The following is a 24,038-nucleotide window of genomic DNA, read 5'->3' on the forward strand; positions in this document are numbered from 1 at the left end:
GAGGCACAGAGAGAAAAAAAGGATCTCTAAGAATGAAACAATATTGAGAGAAACTGTGTGACCAAACCAAACAGAACAATATTCACATTATAGGGGTACCAGAAGAAGAGAGAAAGGGATAGAAAGTGTCTTTGAGGAGGTAGTTCCTGAAAACTTACCCAATCTGGGGAAGGAGATAATCTCTCAGGCCGTGGAGATCCACAGATCTCCCAACACAAGGCACCCAAGGAAGACAACACCAAGACATATAGTAATAAAACTGGCAAAGATCAAGGATAAGGACAGACAATTAAAAGGAGCCAGAGAGAGAAATATGATCACATTCAAAGGAAAGCCCATCAGGCTAACATCAGACTTCTCAGCAGAAACCTTACAGGCCAGAAGGGAGTGGCATGATGTATTTAATTCAATGAAGCAGAAGGGCCTGGAACCAAGATTACTTTATCTGGTAAAGCCATCTCTACAGAGGATGAAGTGTCTCTCTTTGCTGAAGAAGAAAGGGAAAGGATCCTTTCCAATGATGATTATGTAAGAAGGCTGCTGACGTTACCACCAGCACAGACCCCTTTGTCTCCACTCCTCCCTGAAGTCCTCTCCATGCCTTTTCTGAAAGATGTCCTATGAGCCACAGGGGAAGTGGCTCTGAAAACCACCTTTCTACTACAGATTGTAGTTGGGACACTGGCCAATGTCACCCTCTTCTTCCATAATGTCTCCCCAGTCTTGTGTGGCTTCAAGCAGAGACCCACACATGTGGTTCTCACCCACATGTCCTTGGCCAACCTCTTGGCTCTTCTCTCCTCTGGGATTTCCCACACAATGGTGGATTTTCTTTTGAGGATCCCCCTATCCAGTCTTGTGTGTAAAGTTGTATATTATACACACAGACTGGCTCGAAGCTCCACTCTGTGCTGCACCTGCGTCCTGAGCACCTACCAGTTCTTCACACTGTTCCCTGGGAGAGTGGAGTGGATGATGCCCAGGTGTGCCCCCAAGGTCCCTGGTCTTTCCTGTTGTGTCTGCTGGGTGTTTGGTCTTTTATGGAATATCTATATTCCCATGAGTGTCACTAGTGCACAGAACACGGGAAATGTTACTGACGCAGAGGGCAGGTGGTTCTGCTCATCCTCAAGTCCCACAACAGTTATTGTCATCCTGTGGTCCTGTCCGGATGCCGTGTTCATTGGCCTCATGGTCTGGGCCAGTGGCTCCATGGTGGGTCGGCTACACAGACATCACCACAGGGTGCAGCATATTCACACCCCCAAGGGCCACCACAACTGCTCCCCAGAGACCAGAGCCACCCACACCATCCTGATGCTAGTGGTCACTTTCGTCATCTTCTACATGATGAATTTGGTTTTTACTTTATACATCACTTTGTTTCTAGACCTTCAGCTCTGGTTGATACAGACATGTAATGTTTTGGCTTTGTGTTTCCCCACTGTGAGCCCCTTCCTGCTGGTCCTTAGGGATCCCAGAACTCCCCGGTTTTGCTCTTAAATTGTTAGAAATCATTCTTGAAATATTAAATACATAGATGTCAAAAAAAAAAAAAAATAAAAAAAAAATAAAGAATTGGACCATAACCTAACTAGAAAGTTTTGTTGATTAGCTTCAGTAAGTTATACGGGAGGAAGGACAACAGAGTACGCAAGAAAAGTAACACCTAATATGCAATTTGGAGTGTTGGGAAGTAGCAACTACATAGAAATTTCAAGTAGAATGTTATATGCTAAGCACTATTAGCAATCTACTAAACAAGATGGTGGGAAAACATTCATTCATCCATATGAGTATTTTCTCATATTTCCAGTGTTTTGATATTTAAAAAATAATAATGGTTCCTAGTCTTTGAGGTGAAACGAGTATTATGCAGAAATATAAAACTTAGAAGAATGCTATGAGAGAGAAGAGCAGATGTTCAGATATCACAGGCAAGTAAGAAAGCCAACAGCTTTGTTTCTAGATTTGCCCATGTTCATACCTGCAATGCTAATAGCCCTTTCTAAGGAAAACTGCCCCACCCACAGCCCTTGCTGGAGAGTCAGGCCTAGTGAGCCATGTGACCTCACTCTTTCGCACAGCTACTCAGACCACCAGGTTGTGTGAGTTGTTCTGGCAGACTAGACAGATCATGAAAGAGGGCTGAAGAATGGCTTCCCACAAATACATAAAGTATGGGCCATCATGGTCTATAAATAAGCTACAACTCAGAGGAAACTGAGGCGGTGAGTTAGAAAAAACATTTAGATTAAAGGGCAATGAAACTCCTCGGCGTGGGGAAGAGATGACACATGGAGAGTGTAGCTGAGCATCATCATTAGAGAGGAAGCATTAGCAAGAGCCACAAATTCCTGTGCTGAGGTTCATTGAAGGGCCCTATATCCAGGCCCAGTTCAGTAGTTCTTGTCCTTCCCATGGGATCTCTAGCTCTTTTTTGATAACATCTGCTTCCTCCTCTCAAACAAACCAGTACGTCTTATTTCTTACATCCAAAAGGATCTCACTGAAATGCCTGTTTAAATAGACAACAATGCCATCAAGAACATTTGCATCAAATGCTCCTATAATTCTCCCTCACTTTGTCATACCAGAGATGCTCACTTTCTTTTCTGTGAAAGGTTATATGCACATCCTACAGCCTCCTCTACCTGTAACTGATTCTGCTCTCAAACTTGCACTGTATTCAGTGACAGGGTAGGAGAAATTGTTCCACTTTGAGTCATTAAAAGAGACCTTTTTTGCTGCTAAGTAAGCTGAACTTTTCCTCTTTCCTTCCTATATACTTTCTCCTCTTGATCTTTTTTTATCTGAACCATTCATTCTCCTTGTTCACAGTCAACCTTATTTCCTTTTTATATGCAACCTTCAAGTTAACTGAGAATGAAACTAATTAATTAATATGCTTGATTTTTGATCTTTAGTGTCTTCCAAGGAAATATAACTGGCATTGATATATGAAGAGGTAGATATATTAACCACCTTTATGTGCTGTTGAATCCTTTTATATTAATTACTACACTGCCTTATGTTTTATTCATATATGAAAATTGTTTGCATTAGCACATATTTTCCCAATAAAATTGTAAATAATGGATAGAGATGTTTTATTATACCAAATAAAAACCTGTTGTGACATTAACTTGTTTTTGTCCAAAAGTTAACAGTAATACTTTTAATACTCTTGTTCTTTTCAAAGATATACAAGTATGCACTAAAAACATTAAAGTATTGTAATAGTAATAAAAATTGCAAATTTGATTTCTGATTCTGAAATCTAACCAACAATCTTCTAAGAAACATTTTTAGAATTAGTGGTTCTGAGATGAAATATTTTACAGAGAATTTCATTTATAAAGCAGGTAATGTACATGTAAGTGTCCTATAACCTGTAAAGTGCTATAGAAATGTAAAAGATCAAGCTGTCTCTCTTTTTCTGAAGATATGACTATAAAAGCACAGAAATGAAGAGCCACAGGAGCTTAATATAGTGAAGACTCCATAAAAAAAGATAATTTCTTATTTGTTCTTCCTTTTTTTGAGCAAAAGAATGACTAGCATTCTCAAAATCTTGTAATTTTCTTGCCTTCTAATATTTAAACTTGTCACACACAATCTGGGCTTCTTCATAAGACCTGACTGACAACTTAATGGAACAGTCTGGTTCTCTGTCTTTCCAGATGATAAGTATAAATAGTATAGTTATCCGAAGGCAATACCCTATCATTAGTGGGTCTCCCATAGTCTTTCACAGCAATGAAAGGAAGCTTGATATATTTACTCGCATGAATCCTTGCCAGGAGACTAAATCTAGGTGTTTGGAAATGATTGTCTTTAGCTTGGAGACTTTGTTGAAGAACACCTGGTGAGCACAGGGTTTCATGGTAAGTATCACAGGTGTAGACTGGGGATTCCCCATGTTGGAAAGAGAGAAAGAAATAGCTGCTTTTCTGTGCTATTTTATTCTTGGAATGTGTTTTTGTCAACTGATCTCACTCCAGATTTCTCAAGGTTGACTTTTCCTGGACTTGGACAACTCAGTTTTCTGTTGCTGACCAAGAGAAGTAGGAATAGACCAGAAGAAAACAGTACGAGCCTAGTGTGACAGGGTTGGACTCAGGCTCTGACAGGAGCCCATGTTTCTCGCAGAGCTTTCAGCAAATATTTCCTGTGGGGAACCTTCATACATGCTATCAAGTGTTATAAAAATGTTAAGGGATATTTAAACAGAAGGCAAAGTATCAATCATCTTATGTAATTGGGGGTGGATCTTGATTCATGTTCATAATCAGGATTCAGACGTGCACAAGGGAACAGGACAGGAAACTGTAGGAAGGGCTGAAATCACCATGGATGAGGAGGGTGGGCCTGGCCGGGCAGGTGGCAGAGGCACTTGTAAGCACCGTGAGAGGTGCACTGAATCATCCCACACCTCATTCCCCTTCCTGATAGAGACTGAATTAAGAGTTAAAATTTCTGGCATTAAAGCTAGACATGAGAAGCAGAAGGCAGTATACTACAAAAGAAAGACTAGCCCCTGGGAGAGAAAACGCTCAGAGAGCTGTTCTTTTTATTTCTGTGTCTGGTTTATTCCTAATAGTTAAAATTCAGGTGCTTAAAACAGTCATAGACTGCACACATAGTCCAAGGAAGGTGGAGAGCTCAGAAATTATCCAGCAAACCATCAGAGCCTGTTACAAATCTAATCTTTCTCTTGTGCCCACTACATCTCCCAAGTAATGTTGGGGTGGGAGGACACCCCTGCCTCTGACTAGTCACATTTCGATGATTCAGTCTTTCAGACAAATGCTCCATCTGTCATGTTTTCTCTATATCCCTTTACTTTTCTCTAAGACATTATCTGAGCCTACAGATGCCAGGGTGGTTGTAGGCAAGGAAACTACAAATGCTTATGGATATCTTTTGTTCTTTGATGGTCTAGATTGCAGAGTGAATGATTTAGTTAATCCCTGTATTGATGACATCTGAGGTGATATCAGACTGGTGGCATTCCTGGGAGACCTGGAATCCTCTGTGACTGCTGCAGGTAGTGGAAGAGGGTTCTCTGCACCAGTGGTTCTCCTGAAGACTTTGGCCACCTCTTCATGTGACCTGGCCCTCATCCCAACACTCCTTATCCATGCATCCAACTGTTCTCAAGTCTGGGTGGCTCACTTTGTAGCTTTTTGGCCCTTATCCAGTCTCAGCTAGATTTCTGACATCAATGATCTCTATCCCAACCCCAAAGGCACATATCAAAGACATTTTCATAACCTCAAGGAATAGCAGATGCTTGGAATGCTAATTTGGATTCTTTCACACTCTCCCCAAGCAGTCACACCCTTTCTACCAAGGCAGTTTCTACAGTAATTGCCTTAGGCTGGGACTGGGTTATCGGTGAGGTGGTCTCTGTAAGAGTCCCAGTGAGGAAAAAGGGCAAAAGCCCTAGTGATTATTACTTTCCTCTCTGCCTCTGTGGTCTCACGACTTCAGTCTGGCTAGGACATCAGGATGCTCTTGTTTATTGGCATGCTTTCCCTGACATTTCCCATAATTTGTAGGTATGGGCTGATTCCTCTTTCTTCCTGCCTTGAACTTAGCCTGTGTCAAATCATTCACATCCTCAAGTACACTAGATTTTATATATCATGGGAGGAAGGGAGGATTTTATCCACCATTTTAAGAGTTTATATAATATCCAGGGTAGAGTTTTGATGAGTTAATAGGCGTTAAAAAGAATTAAGAAGTTTTTTTCTTGATAAGTCCAGATTTTTAAAACTGTTTTCTAAAGACTGACATGACTTTCTTTCAGATATCGAAAGTTAAATACTGACACCATTTTTATTTTCCATTCCTGCTGCAAAAATGCTAATCCTGCCTGAGATGAATAGGTATCTCTTACAAGATAGGGATAGGCATTAAGCACCAAGAAATGCAAAAATAGAAAAATGCATATCAGTATTTCCCCAGAAAAGTCCTATAGTGCCATTCAGAAAATGAAAGGGCATACCAGAGACTAGGGAATATTTATGAAACATGGATGAATTAACTTGTATTCAGAATAAATTTTTCCAACTCAAATAAGATGACCAACAACTCTATTTTAAAAATAGGTAAAATATTTGAAAATATACCTCCCAAAAACAGATGTACATGCACATCAGGAATACACAGTGAAAACTAGTAAAACACCACTAACTGTGGATTACTACAATTGAAAAGATGTACAATACCAAATGTTGACAGAGAGATAGAATGATGAGAACTCTCATACCTTTCTGGGAGAATATAAAGTAGATAGTCATCTTGAAAAACAGTTTGGCAATTTCTTATAAACTTAACCATATAGTCATGATATGATCTATCCATTTACTCTTTGACATTGCCCTAGAGTAATAAAAACACCTGTCTACATAAAGACCTGTAAGAAAATATTCATATTAGTGTTCTTACCAAACCGGAAGTAACCCAAACATCCAGGAATTGATAAATAATGGTATACAATGAAATACTGCTCAGAAGTAAAAAGGAACATACTACTAATGTGTACAACATGGATGAGTCTCAAAACATATAGAAGCAGCTCTTCACGGTCCCCAACAGAGTAAGACCAATTCCAGTACATACTCAAGCTACACTTACATCATGTTTACACTGCCCCTGCTGCCAGATTCTAAGCTATTCTGTTCTATGCTTTCCCCAGCCCTCTCTCCTAAGCCAATATTTAATATCTTTCTGTCATCTTTTAAAACCAAATTCACATGCAACATTCAGCCTGTCCCAAATTCCCCATAGGTTCCTTACTCTACTTATTAAACTTTACAGTACCATCCATTATAGCATTAGTATTGGATAGGCAGGCTCTGTTCTCAGTGAGAGACACATAGGTAATTTCGTGGTGGTTATTTGCATGATGTCTCCTCAAGATCAAGATCTTTGTTTACTTCATCTGTATTATCCCCTGGCATCTTTTACAACATCCTGCACATAGTCAGCATCTACTAAATGTATGTTGAACCTACTATGTGTTTTCTTTGGTTCACTAGAAAGACAGTGATATGAACTATATAATACATATAAAAACAATAAAGCTGTATGGTAATAGTTAATTGTTCCTTTCCACATTTACCTAGCATACAGAGCAACTGATGAATGTGAATGAACATACATTTTTCTTCTAATATTGAAGATAGCGCCATCATGCGCTATTCCAAAGCTGCAGAGAAATATATTAGGTCCTTGAAACTTTCTAGGAAACAACAGCTAGTTTATTTACTTTGGTTTCCTTTCACCATTCTTTCTTAACTGTAATTGAAAAATCAGCTCTTAAACTTTAAGAATACAAACTACTGTGCTAAAATATTGCTAATTACCAAGAGAAAAAGAAGTATAAATAAATGAACTTAAGTGTAATACAGAAATATTGTAAACTGTCACTAGTTTATTGATTCTAAATTCTTATAAAAACTTTGGTTTAACTTGGATTTTTGAGGAATATATGTGTTAAGACTGATGTGACAGACTCTAGCTTGTAGGTAGCAGGGATGAAATTGATTTATCTTTAGCTCAGAAGTCTGGTGATTCTGGGGCAGATTTTCAAAGGAAAAGTACAAAAAGGCTTATAAAAAATATTTGGATGTTTGATGTTTGGATAGTTGCTCAGAATGTAGAGTTTGGTAACAGTATCAACCCAGAAGACCCATTAACATATGAGCAGTAAACAGTCTGTCCTGATTTGATGAATAGCTTCAGTGCCATATAGGTAGATTATATCTTTATCTTCAAAATTAAAGTATAGGAGAAAAATCATGAATAAAAGAATATTCACTGGGGCCTAATTCAGAATAACACCCTTAACAAAATAATTCTAGACCTGCAAAATGGGTAATGTTTGAAACATGACAGGTAAGATCTAGCACTTAAAATAGACATCAAAAGGAATTTAAATCTTTAGTATAGAATTTATTAATACATCAAATGTGTCTGATACTGAATATCCATTATATCTAAACTCTTCACCCATTAATTAAAAGTTCTTAATACCAAGGTCTTCTGTGTTTCTGTCTCATAGAGACTCACAGAGCATTTTGCTCATAATAGTCACTCAGTATGTGTTTATTAAATAAATTATTCAGTTATACTGAAATTTCGCTACTTTAATCTTGCTAGAAATAAATGGGTCAGCTCATAGACTGAAAATGTTTTGTGGTAGAGAATTATCTATTACAATATAGCCTGTGGCATTTTGTAACAGTAAAGCTCACAAAAACATTATTTTAAAGGTCTTCATTTATTTAGGCCACAACTAGAGTAATTCTCTCCATGAATATTTCTATGTAAGAAGTTTGAGAATTAATTATATATAATAGATTAGTGATGGGTAAAAGGAAATAGGGGTAATTTAAATGAAGACTGAAACCCTGAAACCATCCTTAGTAGTAATTTAAAATATTTAAAGATAGCAAGTGATTTAAAATATATAAAAAGATAGCAAGTGATAAGTGATTTTTTTAATTCTGTGAAAGCAAAGAAAAACTAATATGACTCATTGAAAATATTCTGGATATTAGCAATACATTTCTGATTATAAGGCACAAATTGCCAGAAAAATGAATTCTGAAAGAATTTCTGATTTATAACAGATTTTTTTCATCATAGTAACATATAGAGCTTTAATTTTTATGTTACATTTCATGAACATCTGACACTCTTCACTAAGGTCATGAGGCTAAGTGATCCAGTCTATGCGGTATTGACTCAGCAAGGCAAAGCAGCAAGAAAATACTTTTTCAGGTCTGTCCCTCAATGAGTATGATTTGCCACGGGAGTCATTATTCACCTGCTGGTTGCATAGAGGAACTCCCTGTAGACTCGAGACTCCCTGTCTGCTGATTCTTGCAGCCGTGACCTCCTACACTCTCAGGCAACAGTGCACTGATTCTGCAGACCAGAGGCCAGGTGTGTTGCCACTGGCAAACTACATCTTCCTGACAGCCATGCTCTCTCAAGAGTCCAAAGCTCAGCAGTGCAATGGAGGGAATCACCTAGTCCTTAGCATCTTTCCTGTATTCTCCTCCTCAACACAGAGGCAGTAACTGCCCTTTTGAATCTTCTATTTCTGGATCTCTAGAGTCCTTTTATACCCCCTCTCGGTAGTTAACCATGTTCTACCAGTAAATGATCTTTTATATTAAAATGTCTCTATTTAAATAACCAGTGTGGTTTGTCACCTGATTGGATCCTCTCTGATATAAATAACAACTAGTTCAGGTTTGCTAAAAACTTTAGGCAATGTATCTTCTACCATTGATACAGCTGATCTAATGAGTTACCTTGATAATGTTAATTATCAATACTTGTCTCTGTAAAAACCATGGAAACAGGGAGAATCAGAGTTAAAAAAAATTCTTATTATATCATCCTGAGCATATAGGGACTTCAAAAATACACTTTGCTTTTGAAAATGTGGCTATCATTTCTACAGCACTTTCTTACACTCCCACTTCTCAACTATTGGTCAAGTGCTGTCTTTGGAACCAACATTTGGAGTCTCTTATTCTCAGTATACATAGAAAATGATTACTTTCTACTTGCTACCTTAGCAGAATAATTGGAACAAATACATTTTAAGACTCACTCCAAGTGGTTCATTTGCAAGTATAAGTAAGTTGTTCGATGGATTTGGAAGTGTATCTTTTGTATGGCCAACTGTTCTTTTCTTAAAGTTAGTAAAGTTTCACAACTTTGAGGTTTGTGAAAAGGGAAAACTGTAATTTTAGCAGACAGTGTTGTTCTTAGGCGTGGACAAACTTGGGTTCCTGCCCAGCTTCCCAACTGTAGGATTTTGCTGCTCTGCAGCTTGCCAGGGCCTCTGTTTTCTGCTAATAGACCACAAGTTTTCTTGTGGGTTTTCTATTGTTAAGAAAGATAAAAACAGATTCATATAGAAAACTCAGTAGAAATGTACAGTGCTTGTACCAGAAACACTGAAAAAAAAATTCTTATTTTAGTGTTCATGGTATTTCTCTCTCTTTTTTTTCCTTTTGGCAGAAAACAGAAGCACAGGCTGGCTCGGCTGGCACCTCAGCTCGGAAAAAAAAAAAAAAAGAAAGAAAAATAGAAAAATCAGAAGAAAGGATAATCGAGGCACAGATGGCACCAAACATTTCAAAACCTCCATGATGAAAAGTTCTGAGATAGAATGCTCAGGGATTGGGCAGACAGCCCTTTGATGAAAGGTTTTTCAAAGATCTCTTCCTCAGTTTAGGTTAGGGAGATGGATTGGAACAGTGGATTAAAAAGAAAAGATTCAGTCACCCAAAGAGAAAGGACTTGATGAAAAAGAAAATATAGGCAATCTGAAATTCTCTGAGTAAAAGTGAAGAGAGACATGAGAGGCCATTTTGACTTCTTTTAGGTAGACCTTCACCAGAGCAAATATAAACATGACAGTTATATTAGGCAATTTGATTGTGCTTTTTTAAGACTTTGTGGAAGGCTTATCTAAAGACCAGAGAAGACCGGATTAATCATGATCATTATAGATATCTAATGGTAGAAGTGAAATTATCATCCTCCATGATTCTCAGATAGTAACAAGAAAGGCTCCCTTTCCCCACTCAACATCCTTAATAGTATAGAATGAAAAAGTTTAATCACGACTTTGAAAAGACTTACATTCAAGTTCTAAATAATAGCAAGAACCCAAGGAAACAGAATAAATCTTCTTATAGGCTTTTACTAAATTATTAGGCAATGGTAAAATTGAGGCTTACTTCCTAGTAATTTAGTAACTATATCACTGTGAAAATACAATAAATAATAGCAAGTAATATTAATTGATGTACAGTAAGTATGCATTTGCAATTTTAGGATGCCTTTGAAATGCATCATTTCTGAGAGTAAGAGTGAATTTGTGATTTTCCACAGTTAAGTACTCCAAAGAGATAGCTTTCTTTTTAAGAAAACATTTTTTAAAAGCTGATCTGAAAACATCAAAGGGCTGCTGGGACAAGTTATATTGAATGCAGGTGACTCACAGACTCAGAGAACACATTTAACTTCTTAAAAATATCCTCCATGTTATGTTTCTACTTCGTGAGTTAGCACCCCAAAACAACATCCACAGCTCTCTACCAGCCTTGGGATTTAGGCCTCAGAATGTCTCTTTATAGCCTTTAGATTGGGATGTCTTCTAAAATCCCCATCTGATATCACCTGCTTAAACCCCATTTCTTCAGGTCTTTTTGTTAAAGTGCTGTGATATCCAGGACATGGGCCTCAATGACTATATACACTCTGCTTATGAGATACTGCTCATGTCCTGTTCTCAGAGGCACACTGGAGATCCTTACCTACAAATATGTTTCTTACCAAGGGAATCTCAAGCACTGCAGAGGATGATGGGGGATATTTAGGGAAAAGAAAAGCCTATCAATCTCAAATTTTATTATTTTGGGTCTTAACCTAAATATATATGAGGACTATGTATGCCCCATAGATGATTTACAGAGTGTGGGTGGAAGGTCATGTAGTGAACCAGAAAACTAGCAATCTGGTTAAAGAGTGTGGCTTCTGTACCTTCCACTTGCTCATTAATATGCAGAATTAAAGAGAACATATTAACAGAAATTCCCATGTATCAAAAGAAGCCAGGAATCTCGAGTCTAAGTGAATCCTCAAATTGTTAATGTTGACTGAGTCAAAAATTTATCATGTGAAAATTGAGTAAAGCATATTCTAAAGACTGAATATAACCTATGGCCATTTTTCTTTTAAAGAAAGCTGCTGACATGAAAGGGATTTCTGACAAAAAGTTAAAGATCTGAAAATTGCTTGGGAAGAAGATTATTACAAACTTGATAGACATAGGGAAGCATCTAAGCCAAAAAGTCGTGGAAAATAGGTTAAGTTCGTGCTAACACAGTGCTCTTCAGCAAGTAAGCAGTTGATTTATTGTTTCTAAATAATTTGAAAACAATTGGTTAATCAAGATTTAAAGCTTTTTGATAACAAATAACAATTAATTGGTCGAAGGTTTTTTTTTTGAAGGTGAGGACCTTTATGCAACTGATCCTCTTAGTATTCCTGCATGATGGTCTCTTCCTATAGGCAGAAAAACTAACAGAGAGGCTAAAAGCATTTGTTCTTGCTTGTTTTTTGCAGCATCTAAACAGGACTTAACTGACCAAATTTTCAGACACTTGTATAGTTCAGGCAGAGCATGAAGATGGCCTGGGCACAATGTTGCCCTTTTATAGTTATGTTTTATATCTCATATCAAATAAAAGCCTATTACTTGCTAATCTAGTTGCTGTAGTAGTATCAAATAAAGAGATAATAGGTAGTAAGTTTGAGGTGAAACAAAAAGGGTTAAATACAGAGATCATCAGAAAACAGTGTCAACACATTATCCAATATTAGGCAAGAAAATGAATTATTTAATGTCATTCTCTATTAACCTAACAGTTAAAATAGGACCAAAATATACATAAAAATGAAATAAAACAATTAGGCAACACTTTAAATGGTTCATTATTATTAATTCATTTAGTATTCATTGTAGCTGTGCTGGTCATAATGAATTCATTTGATATTAATGGGAATGTTCAGCGGTAATTTCATTATAATGCAGTTTTAATTCATGTGCCATTAAAGTAAAGCAATACCAAAATTTATATTTATTTCTTGAATACTGTACATAATCCCTAGTTTTTAGTAACATTACGACAGTGATTTTTTTTCTGAACTGTGGTGAATAGTCCAGATTTAAGATGGACTAGAATGTTTGCCTTGAGCTATGACAGTAATGTTAAAGTTGATAAGGGTTTGTGAAATTAAAATGTTCTATGGCATTTAGAAAATAGAAGGGTTAATAGCCACTCCAAAGTTTGTCATATGTCGATACTTGCTAATACTTAAGTTACATGTGGCTTTTAATATATTGCTATGAACATGGCATTAGCAAAGATATTTTGAACTTTCCATACTTTGATTTTGTAGAAAGTTGGAGGTAAATTCTATATATTTGGCATTTTGTAAGAACAAATAGTAATATTAACCCTTTCCAAATAATATTTCATTCACACTGAAAAAGAATTTATGTCGTGATAAAAATTGTATCCTTTTTAGTAAATGGTACTAGATTTTTATCAAAGATTGAGGAAAGTCTACAGAGAATTCTTCTGCAGAACTGCAACCATAATAGTTTAATATAAACTTTCAAAATGGAAGTAAAGATATACTCAGTAACATGTTTACTTTTACTTTGTCTGGAGGTAGCCTGTAAACTATTTTGCTAAACTGCCTAAGAACTAATGATAACACAGAACTAAAATCCACAGTTCAACCAATGGGCCCACTAAAAGAGCACTTATCCCTTTAGACAGATATTAGGCAATGCCTAAGAAGGCAACTACCCCCAAATCCCTTACTTGTCATACAACATTTTATGTTCTAATACATTGTTCATAGGCTAGATAGCCTAGAGATACATGCGTATATAATTTGTTCTTTTATTCATTTTGTGGAAAAGATTAACTGGAATGAAGTTATCTTAAAACAGCAATAGAGTCTGCTTTCTGTCTCTCCAACCTCAATGGCAAATTAAAATTGTATAGAAGCAGCATTTATAAATTTAATCCATATGGCTACATTTTTGCTATTTAAAATAATTCATAAAAATAAGTTAACAAAAATCAATGAAAATAGAAACAAATTCATTAAGATATTATGAGTTGATAATATCTAAACAAAGGATTTGCCCTTCTGCCCAAATAATTAAAATATTGAACAATATATATGAAATAGCAGTTTTAAGATATTGGGTATCAAGTAACCAGGATAACTACCTCTGAAAGAAGGGAAAGCAAGTGAGTCCTATGATTTCTCAGATTACTGTATGGAGGGTTTCCATGTGACAGCACAGGAATGGGCATTCTACATGGGGTCCCTCCAACTCTGAGTTGAGGACACAGTGAATCTGGAGTCCAGAGAGACAAAGGTAACTAGAGTTCATAGAGTAAAGTACTGGAGAGAAGATAACTGCAGAGAGAAAATGAGAAAAAGAGATCCAGATATCTACAGAGCAATCCCTGCTCCAAATTGCTGGTTGAGTTCACCTGAGTACCTATTATATATAAGTATGAGGAAACTACTCAAGGCTTTGGGAAGAACAACATAATTGGAACAATCCCCAGGACAAAAAGAGGGCTAAGAGCCTAATTTGTTTGTACTGACCATGGTAGAAAAGTCTTGACAAGCAACCAGGACAATGACCTTTGAGGGAAATGAAATAAACTACTGACAGGCATCAGGTAGAGTAGTCAGAAGTTTATTATAGCCTCAGAATGGGGCAAAACTAGCCTTAAACTAAAGTCAGCTCTGATATAAATTAACAAAGCTTAAAAGAAATTAACAAAGCAAAAAGATCTTTCCAAGAAACTTAACTGCAAACAAGTATAAAAGTTCAGTGATATTTATGGGAATACAAAAGTATCCAGCATTCAGAAGACAGAATTTATAATATCGGATATCTAATCAAAAATTACCGGGCATGCAAAGAAGCAGAGAAATATTTATCCATAATGAGGAGAAAAATCAACCAACAGAAACAGATCCAGAAATAACAGATACTAAAATTAGTAAACAAGGAGCATCGGATCTCCCTAGGCAACTTTTCAAGCCTCCACAAATGCACAAACTGCTGCAAATCTAGGACTTCAGCAAGTCCCAGGCCTTGAAGCTCAAGCTGCTGGTTATGACAGACTACATGCTGGCCAACGAGGTTCCCTGGCTGATGGTGATCGTGTGCCAGGAGGAGCCCCTGGTTTCCTCCCACGCTGTGAAGGGCAGTGCCTTGGAAAGCACCATTAATAGCCTCTTTGGGCACCACTACAGGTGAGGGTTCTGGTGAGGACATTTGATGACTTTGAGTCCTACATCGGACCTAAATGCTGTTACCTGTCAGTGGCAAGATCATGAGCTCCAGCCCAAGGAGATGATGAAGTCCAAGCTGCCAGATGTGATGCTGGAGAAGGTTTGGAAGCTGTCTGGTGTGGACTAGGGTGGGCTACTGGATGATGATAAATTTGTCCTGGATCACCACCTCATTAAAGTACAGCTGAATGGCCACAAGCTGCCTGCAGACCTGCTCCACACCTGAGCCTGTCCTCCAAGCAGAGGGGAGGCAGAGTGGCCAACCCTGCCACAGCCTCACTGTTCTCCTGTCATCTCACCACCAAGCCAGGAAGAGCCTGAAGTGAAGGCTCACCAGGTCTGAAGAACCATTATAACAACTATTAAAACTATGCTTCATAGGTTTATAAAGGTTTAAGAAAAACTGAGCACATTATATGAAAACATTAGAAATTTGAGTTATAAACAAAACTTCCAGAAATGAATATTGCTATTTCTGAGTTGAAAAACACACTTCTGAGACAACTAGCAAATTAGATACTGCAGAAGAAAAGATTAGTGAACTTGAAAAAATAGCAATACAATACATAATAAAACACCAAAAGAAAACAAGACAGAAAAAAAATAATCAGAGCATTAGTGAGCTATGGGACAATTTAAATCTGCCTAATATGCACATAATTGGATCCAGAGAAAAGGAGAGAAGGAACAGAAAAAAAAAATTGAAGAACTTTCCCAATTACAGAAACAGTATAAACCCACAGATACAAGAAGTTCCATGAACTTTATCAAAACAAACACAAGGATAATAAAAAAGAGAGAAAAGGTAACAACAGATTGGATAATTAACAGAAATATCCAGCTGGTAGGTTTGATCTCAGTTATATTAATCATCACATTAAATAACCTAAAGACCCTGATTAAAATGCAGAGATTGTCATATTTGATAAAAAATTAGGACTCAACAATATGTTGCCTATAAGAAATCCAATTTAAATATAAAAATCAAATAGACCTAAGTAAAAGGATGTAGGGTGCTATTACATGCTAACACTAATCCAATAGAATTAGAAGTAGCAATGTGAATATTAGGCATGTCAGATTTCAGAACAAAGAATATTACCATGATTCTAAAGAGATTTATCTCAGAATGCAAAATTGACTTAACAAAATCAATGTAATATACTCTATTAAAAGTGTCAAACATGAAAACTATATAATCTTATTAATTTATGAAAAGAAATCAACAAAATCCAAAGTACACATATGTGAGAAGCCCTACTCTGAAAAAATTGGTGAACCTCAAAAAATACAGCTAATGTTTAAAGATTGTATTCTTCCCCTCTAAGGTCATGAACAAGACAAAGATGCAGAATGCTTGTATTAAGCATTCTGTTCTGTCTCCTCACTTTGTATTAATGAAAATAATAAATTTTAAGCACCAGTGTTGGCAAAAAAAATTGTATTAGCTAGTCTAGAAGTCATTTTGCCAGCGTACACCTAATGTAAATGATATTTGTTATTTCTGTAAACAAAAAATTGATCTAAGAGTCCTCCAAAACAAAAAATCAGATTACTTAGATATTTCATTACAGGACTTAGCACAAAGAGGCTTTCAGGAGGGCAAAACCAGAAGACAGCAAATAGCTGCTGTGATATGATCCTCAGTGTTTTCCGTCATCAATAGGATGCTAGTGGCAGCAAGTATCATTCTGTTGCTCCACTCTCACCACTTAAGGTCCTGTTGTCACAGACCATGGTACACTCTCTTGACTTGCCATAGCCAAAACAGGACAGTTTATTCCATCTTCTCTTCACTGTCCAAACCTTCCTTTCTCAGAAAATGGCACCTTATCCACCACTTAGTTGCTACTATCCATCCAATTAATTGCTCAAGGCAAAAAGTTGAGAGGTATTTTCTCATTTCTTTATTTCCTTCACACCTGATATTTTTTTACAACAGTAAGTACTGACTCCAGATGGATCCTGAATCTTATCACTTCTTATCAGCTCCATTATAATCCTGGCCCAAGCTATTCTCTGTTAACTGGACTCTGGCAGCAACTTTCATTTTGGTTTCTCTCTGTTGTATGCTTGGGTTTACCATAACCCATTCTAGCAGCCAGGCTAGTGATTTTTCTAAATCATAAATCAGACCACATCTTAGTAAAACAAGTCAATTCCCACTTCCCACTTTGACCAGAATAAATATAAACATACATGCTCTTTCCCATCCCCAAACCTTCACATTTCCTGTGTCTTTTGTTTGGAAGCCCTTCCCGGCATGTCACATGACTACCTCCTAGTCTCACCTAAAGTCCTCGTCTGAGAGGCTTTTCTTGAGTACCCTGACTAAAGCAGAATCCCTCGTCCCCACTGCCACTATCACATTAGCTTTGATAATCTGCCTCCCTCTTTTTTTTTAACACTACCTTAAAATCAGGGTCTCAGTTTCTTTTGTCCAACAGTGTATCCTCAACACCTACAACAGCAACTGGGTATTGGTAAACCTTCAATAAAATACATTCACTGAGTGATGGAGTGACTTAGTGACTCAGGAAAATGCAAACACTCTATGAGGTATGAAGTGAAGCCATGTTGTCAGTAAACAGTACACAGAGGTAAGTAAAGATAATTTTAAGTCTCCAGGGCCCTTATTCTTAAATAAAAAGCCCAGTTAAATTATAACTCTATCGAGATATAAGGAGCATAGACATGCTCTCTAGTGTCTGCTCTCTTCACTTTTGACAGATGGCAAATCATCTGTGCCTGTGAAGTCACTATTCTCTGTGAGGAGGAGATGAATTGTATGCATGATTATTTGACTATTGGCCACTAACATTCCTTATCAATCAATTTGCAGGGAAACATATTAAAGACAAAATAAACTGTTTTGAATCTTCTTTGATGTTCTCTTGTCTTTGACTCTAGCGACAGAATTCTGTGATGGATTAACTTACAGGCAGTATCAGTCCCTGGTTACCGATGTTCATTCAGGACTGTACCCTAATGTACATGAAGGAAGGGGTAGTGAGAAAGTTCTCCGGATAAATCGAATAAAACAGATTTGTGTCCTCCTTCCTGCTGTTTCAAACATATTTTAATGACTTCATATATTACATACTCTGGTGGGTCATTCATTAAGTGAAGCTATTACTTCATAACTTGAAAATGAAAGGAGTCCAAAACATCATTTAAGTAAGTTTTTTTGTACTCAATCTACACAAGTAACAAAGTGCACTGGCAAAGTGTATTGAAGGTGAGCAAACCCCTCTGTCCCACCTTCCAACCTTCCAGAACACTTTGACAACTAGTGAAATGAGGTCATAAATGAGTTAGTAAACAGCCAGAGCTCCACTTAAGGACATCTAAATGTGATCTCACACATAGGTCTGTGACATGATCATAATTTATTAAGAGAAAATCTAAATAATTGCATTGTGCCTCCTCTTGGGAGAATAGTACTTCAAAGGGATGGATGATTCACCTAAAGTGGCATTTCCCAATGTGCAAATATTAATAGCTATGACTAGTAAGTGGAGTTCAAAGCCCAAAATAAGCTTCTTTAAACTTACTGTGGCACATGGTTTCTCAGCTTCAGCACAGCTGACTAAAATGTCACCTCCACAGACAGGCCATCTCTGACCATCCCTGTGAAACAGACCCTCCCCACTGACTCCTCTAGTCCCTTAACTCTGCTCTTTTTCTTCCTCACTGCAGGCATCCCTACCTATGTGAGCATCTTTGGTTTTGCATTGATCATCTTCCTTACTGAAACAGAAGCCATTTTAGGCAGTGACTTTGATTTATTTGTAACTATCTGAGTGCCAAGAATTGTGTCCATGGTATATAGTAAAGCTCAATATATATTTGTTGAGCAAATAAGCAGATACATTTTATGTGAGCTGGATTCAGGCCTCTACAGCTATAAGAACAAAAACGATCTTTCATCTCCTAGGTGTGGTCTTGTTTTTATTGTCACAAAATAGGAGTAGACTTACAAGTTAAATGGCTCTACTCTCTAAGTACTATTGGAATGAATGACTTGAGATCAATTATCCTGACATTCAAATAGACACTTTTTTTTTGTTAGAAGTCCTCTGGCACAAAGTTTATAAGTTTATTAAATAAATGAACAAATTCAGTTAAGTGGCAAACATTTTGTAATCAGTTCTTTTTGCAGTTTCACGCCAAATTACATGCTGAAATATAGTTTATATGTACTTTACAGAAGTTATTTTTTAATGACCAAGGTGGAGCCCCCTTATACAGATTTTCCAGGCTAACAGCAGCGTAGAAGGATTCTGTGGCATAGACTTCTATCTGTTCATGGCATGGGGCAGCTTCTGGGGAGCATGGCTCATCTCTACATGGAGGTAGACCGATTTTCCATGTAGACATGTATCCTGACCTGGGAATTACCAATCAATCAGGTTCTCCTTTATCAGGCCTCCTCTCTAAATACTCTTTGCATCTGTTTACAGAAAAGAATGATCCTTTGCCTCATCCTAATCTTACTATAGAAAACCATACATGATAGAAAAACCTTTGGGATGCCTCAGAGGGGAAGTGTTATGCAGAAAACCTGAATTACCTCAGTAATTGAGTATCACATCTTTTTGCTGCTCTGTTGGCTTCTAATTATTTATTTTCAATGAACATCAAGGAGGAACTGATGGAGTTCTTCACATACAGATCTAAATCGATTCTTTGTAAATAGTCATCACAGGTATTTCGATACATAATTTTATAGAAATTTTAAAAATTTATATATAGTCCTACAAAAAAAGAATCTCACCAATGACATGTACTTATTCTGCAAACAAATTTTTTCCATGATTACATTGAACCTTTCCCATTTCTTAAGAAATGCAATTTTACTAAAATTTTTATTTCTATTTATAATGATCAAAAATACTAAGATAATTGTCTTGATAAATTGTAGTTGCAGTAATTTTCACAACTCAATCTAGAAGCCAACAAATTAATCCTTGCAACCTTATGATGAGAGAAAATTCTACAAGAATAATGTGTTAATACATAATTACAGAGTATGTTAAAATGATGATAAAGCCTTCAAGTATAAAATATGCTTGTATTTTAGAATAAAATTATATGAGACAAGTGAAATAAAAATACAGGCTCTTGGAGTACAATGGTAGAATACGTCTGTTCATTAACAGTTAATCTTCATATTTTTAACTATTTTAAGGAAAGATGTAGCAGCTTTTTTAATATCAATATTTTAAATTTATGGAAATTATATCGATTGTAACTACTTAAATTTATTGTGACCATTTTTATATGTCAGCTTAAAGATGTGCAAGCAAATATATATCATTTTGAATTTCTTTTAGGGATATGAGCAAAGTAGCTTAAAGAATATGTATATGATTGTATTTTGAAGCTATGATTCTAATCCCTATTAGTAAACATTTATAGAAAACCCCTATAAAACTCATTATTACATTCACTCTAGAAATATTATTGATATGGTTTACTTCATCATATAGGATATAATCCTGCTGGAGATGGTTTCAGTTTAAGTTTCAAAAATATCTGGACACTACATAAATACAAAAGAAGAACAAAAGCCACATGATCATCTCCATAGATGCTGAAAAAGCATTCAACAAAATTCAACATCCATTCATGATGAAAACTCTCAGCAAAATGGGTATAGAGGGCAAGTACCTCAACATAATAAAGGCCATATATGACAAACACATAGCCAACATTATACTGAACAGCGAGAAGCTGAAAGCTTTTCCTCTGCATTCGGGAACAAGACAGGGATGCCCACTCTCCCCACTGTTATTCAACATAGTACTGGAGGTCCTAGCCATGGCAATTAGACAAAACAAAGAAATACAAGGAACCCAGATTGATAAAGAAGAAGTCAAACTGTCACTATTTGCAGATGACATGATATTGTACATAAAAGACCCTAAAGACTCCACTCCAAAACTACTAGAACTGATATCAGAATACACCAATGTTACAGGATACAAAATTAATACACAGAAATCTGAGGCTTTCCTATACACTAACAATGAACTAATAGAAAGAGAAATCAGGAAAACAATTCCATTCACAATTACATCAAAAAGAATAAAATACCTAGGAATAAACCTAACCAAGAAGTGAAAGACTTATACCCCCAAAACTGCAAGACATTCTTAAGAAAAATTAAAGAGGACACCAGCAAATGGAAACTCATCCCATGCTCCTGGCTAGGAAGAATTAATATTGTCAAAATGGCCATCCTGCCCAAAGCAATCTACAGATTTAGTGCAATCCCTATCAAATTACCAACAGCATTCTTCAATGAACTGGAACAAATAGTTCAAAAATTCATGTGGAACCACCAAAGACCCCGAATAGCCAAAGCAATCCTGAGAAGGAAGAATAAAGTGGGAGGAATCTCGCTCCCCAACTTCAAGCTCTACTACAAAGACACAGTAATCAAGACAACTTGGTACTGGCACAAGAACAGAGCCACAGACCAGTGGAACAGAATAGAGTCTCCAGATATTAACCCAAACATGAATGGTCAATTAATATATGATAAAGGAGCATACAATGGGAAAATGACAGCCTCTTCAATAGCTGGTGTTGGCAAAACTGGACAGCTACATGTAAGAGAATGAAACTGGATCACTGTCTAACCCCATACACAAAGGTAAATTTGAAATGGATCAAAGACCTCAATGTAAGCCATGAAACCATAAAACTCTTAGAAAAAAACATAGGCAAAAATCTCTTGGACATAAACATGAGTGACTTCTTCATGAACATATCTCCCCAGGCAAGGGAAACAAAAGCAAAAATGAACAAGTGGGAGACTATATTAAGCTGAAAACTTCTGTACAGAAAAGGATGCCATCAACAGAACAGAACAAAAAGGCATCCTACAGTATGGGAGAATATATTCATAAATGATAGATCCGATAAAGGTTTGACATCCAAAATATATAAAGAGCTCACACACCTCAACAAACAAAAAGCAAATAATCCAGTTAAAAAATGGGCAGAGGAGATGAACAGACAGGTCTCTAAAGAAGAAATTCAGATGGCCAACAGACACATGAAAAGATGCTCCACACTGCTAGTCATCAGAGAAATGCAAATTAAAACCACAGTGAGATATCACCTCATACAAGTAAGGAGCGCCACCATCCAAAAGACAATAACAAATGTTGGTGAGGTTGTGGAGAAAGGGGAACCCTCCTACACTGCTGGTGGGAAGGTAAATTAGTCCAACCATTGTGGAAAGCAGTATGGAGGTTCCTCAAAAAGCTCAAAATAGAAATACCATTTGACCCAGGAATCCCACTTCTAGGAATTTACCCTAAGAGCACAGTAGCCCAGTTTGAAAAAGACAGATGTACCCCTATGTTTATCACAATACTATTTACAATAGCCAAGAAATGGAAGCAACCTAAGTGTCCATCAGTAGATGAATGGATAAAGAAGATGTGGTACATATACATAATGGAATATTATTCAACCATAAGAAGAAAACAAATCCTACCATTTGCAACAAATGGATGGAGCTAGAGGGTATTATGCTCAGTGAAATAAGCCAGGCAGAGAAAGACAAGTAACAAATGATTTCACTCATATGTGGAGCATAAGAATAAAGGAAAAACTGAAGGAACAAAACAGCAGCAGAATCACAGAACCTAAGAATGGACTAACAGTTACCAAAGGGAAAGGGACTGGGGAGGATAGGTGGAAAGGGAGGAAGAAGGGGGAAGAATAAAGGGTGCCTTATTATTAGCACGTATAATGTGGTGGGGGGGTGCTTGGGGAGGGCTGTGCAACACTAAGAAGACAAGTAGTGATTCTATAGCATCTTACTACGCTGATGGACAGTGACTAATGGGGTATGTGGGCGGGGGACTTGGTGAAGGGGGGAGTCTAGTAAACATAATGTTCCTCATATAATTGTAGATTAATGATACCAAAATAAAAAAAATAGCTGTACATTATCTGAAGTACTGTTTTTTTCTTTTGTTAACTAGAAGATTAATTTGTTTGTAGCTGGCATAGTGTGCTTTTAAAGCAGAAACAACATTAACATATTTTATATTGTGGTGGTAGGTGCATTTTTTAAAGCCATCTCTTCTCTTTTAGAAATTAAGGTAAAGTGATAGAATATTTACATAGCTAGATATAAGTACAGTGTAAGATAAGAATGCAAATATTTTAGAATGTTAAGGCAAACTCTCCATTCCAGGGTGAGGGCAGCAACAGTCAGGACAGCAGGCCTCATCTTCCCCATCCTCCCTTGGAAACACTGATTCAACACCAATGCATGGAACAATTCCTTTGGTGACAAATCTATAACATAGGTTAAGAGTTCAAACTAATTAAGAAGCTCCTGCATTCCAGGTGAACATAAATCTAGCTGATTGAAGCTAGGAAGAAAATTCACTGTGTCTTCTCCACATAGTCTCTCCCTCAGCACAGCACCACATGTTTGGGAAGAGAATCCCAGCTCCTGACTAGTCTCTAGGGAAAGAAAGAGAAGACTGCACCATATATCCAGTTTATTAACTTTCCAGGGCTGGTGGCTGCTTGCAAGATTGGTTTCTGTCTCACCTCTTCCAGAAAACTGACAAGACCCAGCAATGTCTACATGCCTGAGGGCAATTGAGAACAAAATGACCTGGTTGGCACTAAGGCTCATGCCACTTAGTGGCCTCTCTCCTGGGAGGAAAGAGAGGAGTAGAGTACTGATTCCAGCTTTAAAGGTTACTGCCTAAGGGATTGCTTTCTGTCTCAGAAAACTGACCAGAGCCAGCATTTTCTAGATGTCCAGGGGCCACTGAAAACAAAATCACACTGGATGTCTTTCTGCAGTTTCAGAAGAAAGAAGCTGGTATAACTTGGTATTTCCCTTTCTGGGGAGAAAGAGAAGAGTGGCACATGTGTGCAACATCCTACATTTTCAGGGGCCTGCCCACAAGACTGGGTTTTGTCTAGCCAGTCTCTGAGCATGGATAAGTTCTTCCCTATCAAGAATTAATATAAATATAAATGTAAGTATATTAACGCCTCAATCAAAGCATATAGTGTGGCTAAGCGGATAACAGCCCAACTATAGGTTGTCT

At 37.1% G+C, this 24,038-nt stretch overlaps 1 pseudogene; it reads left to right on the forward strand.

The window, feature by feature from the left end:
- The first annotated feature begins 597 nt into the window (after positions 1–597).
- LOC140848393 (vomeronasal type-1 receptor 4-like) lies at positions 598–1,503 on the forward strand (annotated as a pseudogene).
- The last annotated feature ends 22,535 nt before the right edge of the window (positions 1,504–24,038 follow it).

Source organism: Manis javanica, chromosome 1 (genome assembly GCF_040802235.1).
Source record: "Manis javanica isolate MJ-LG chromosome 1, MJ_LKY, whole genome shotgun sequence".
NCBI lineage: Eukaryota > Metazoa > Chordata > Mammalia > Pholidota > Manidae > Manis > Manis javanica.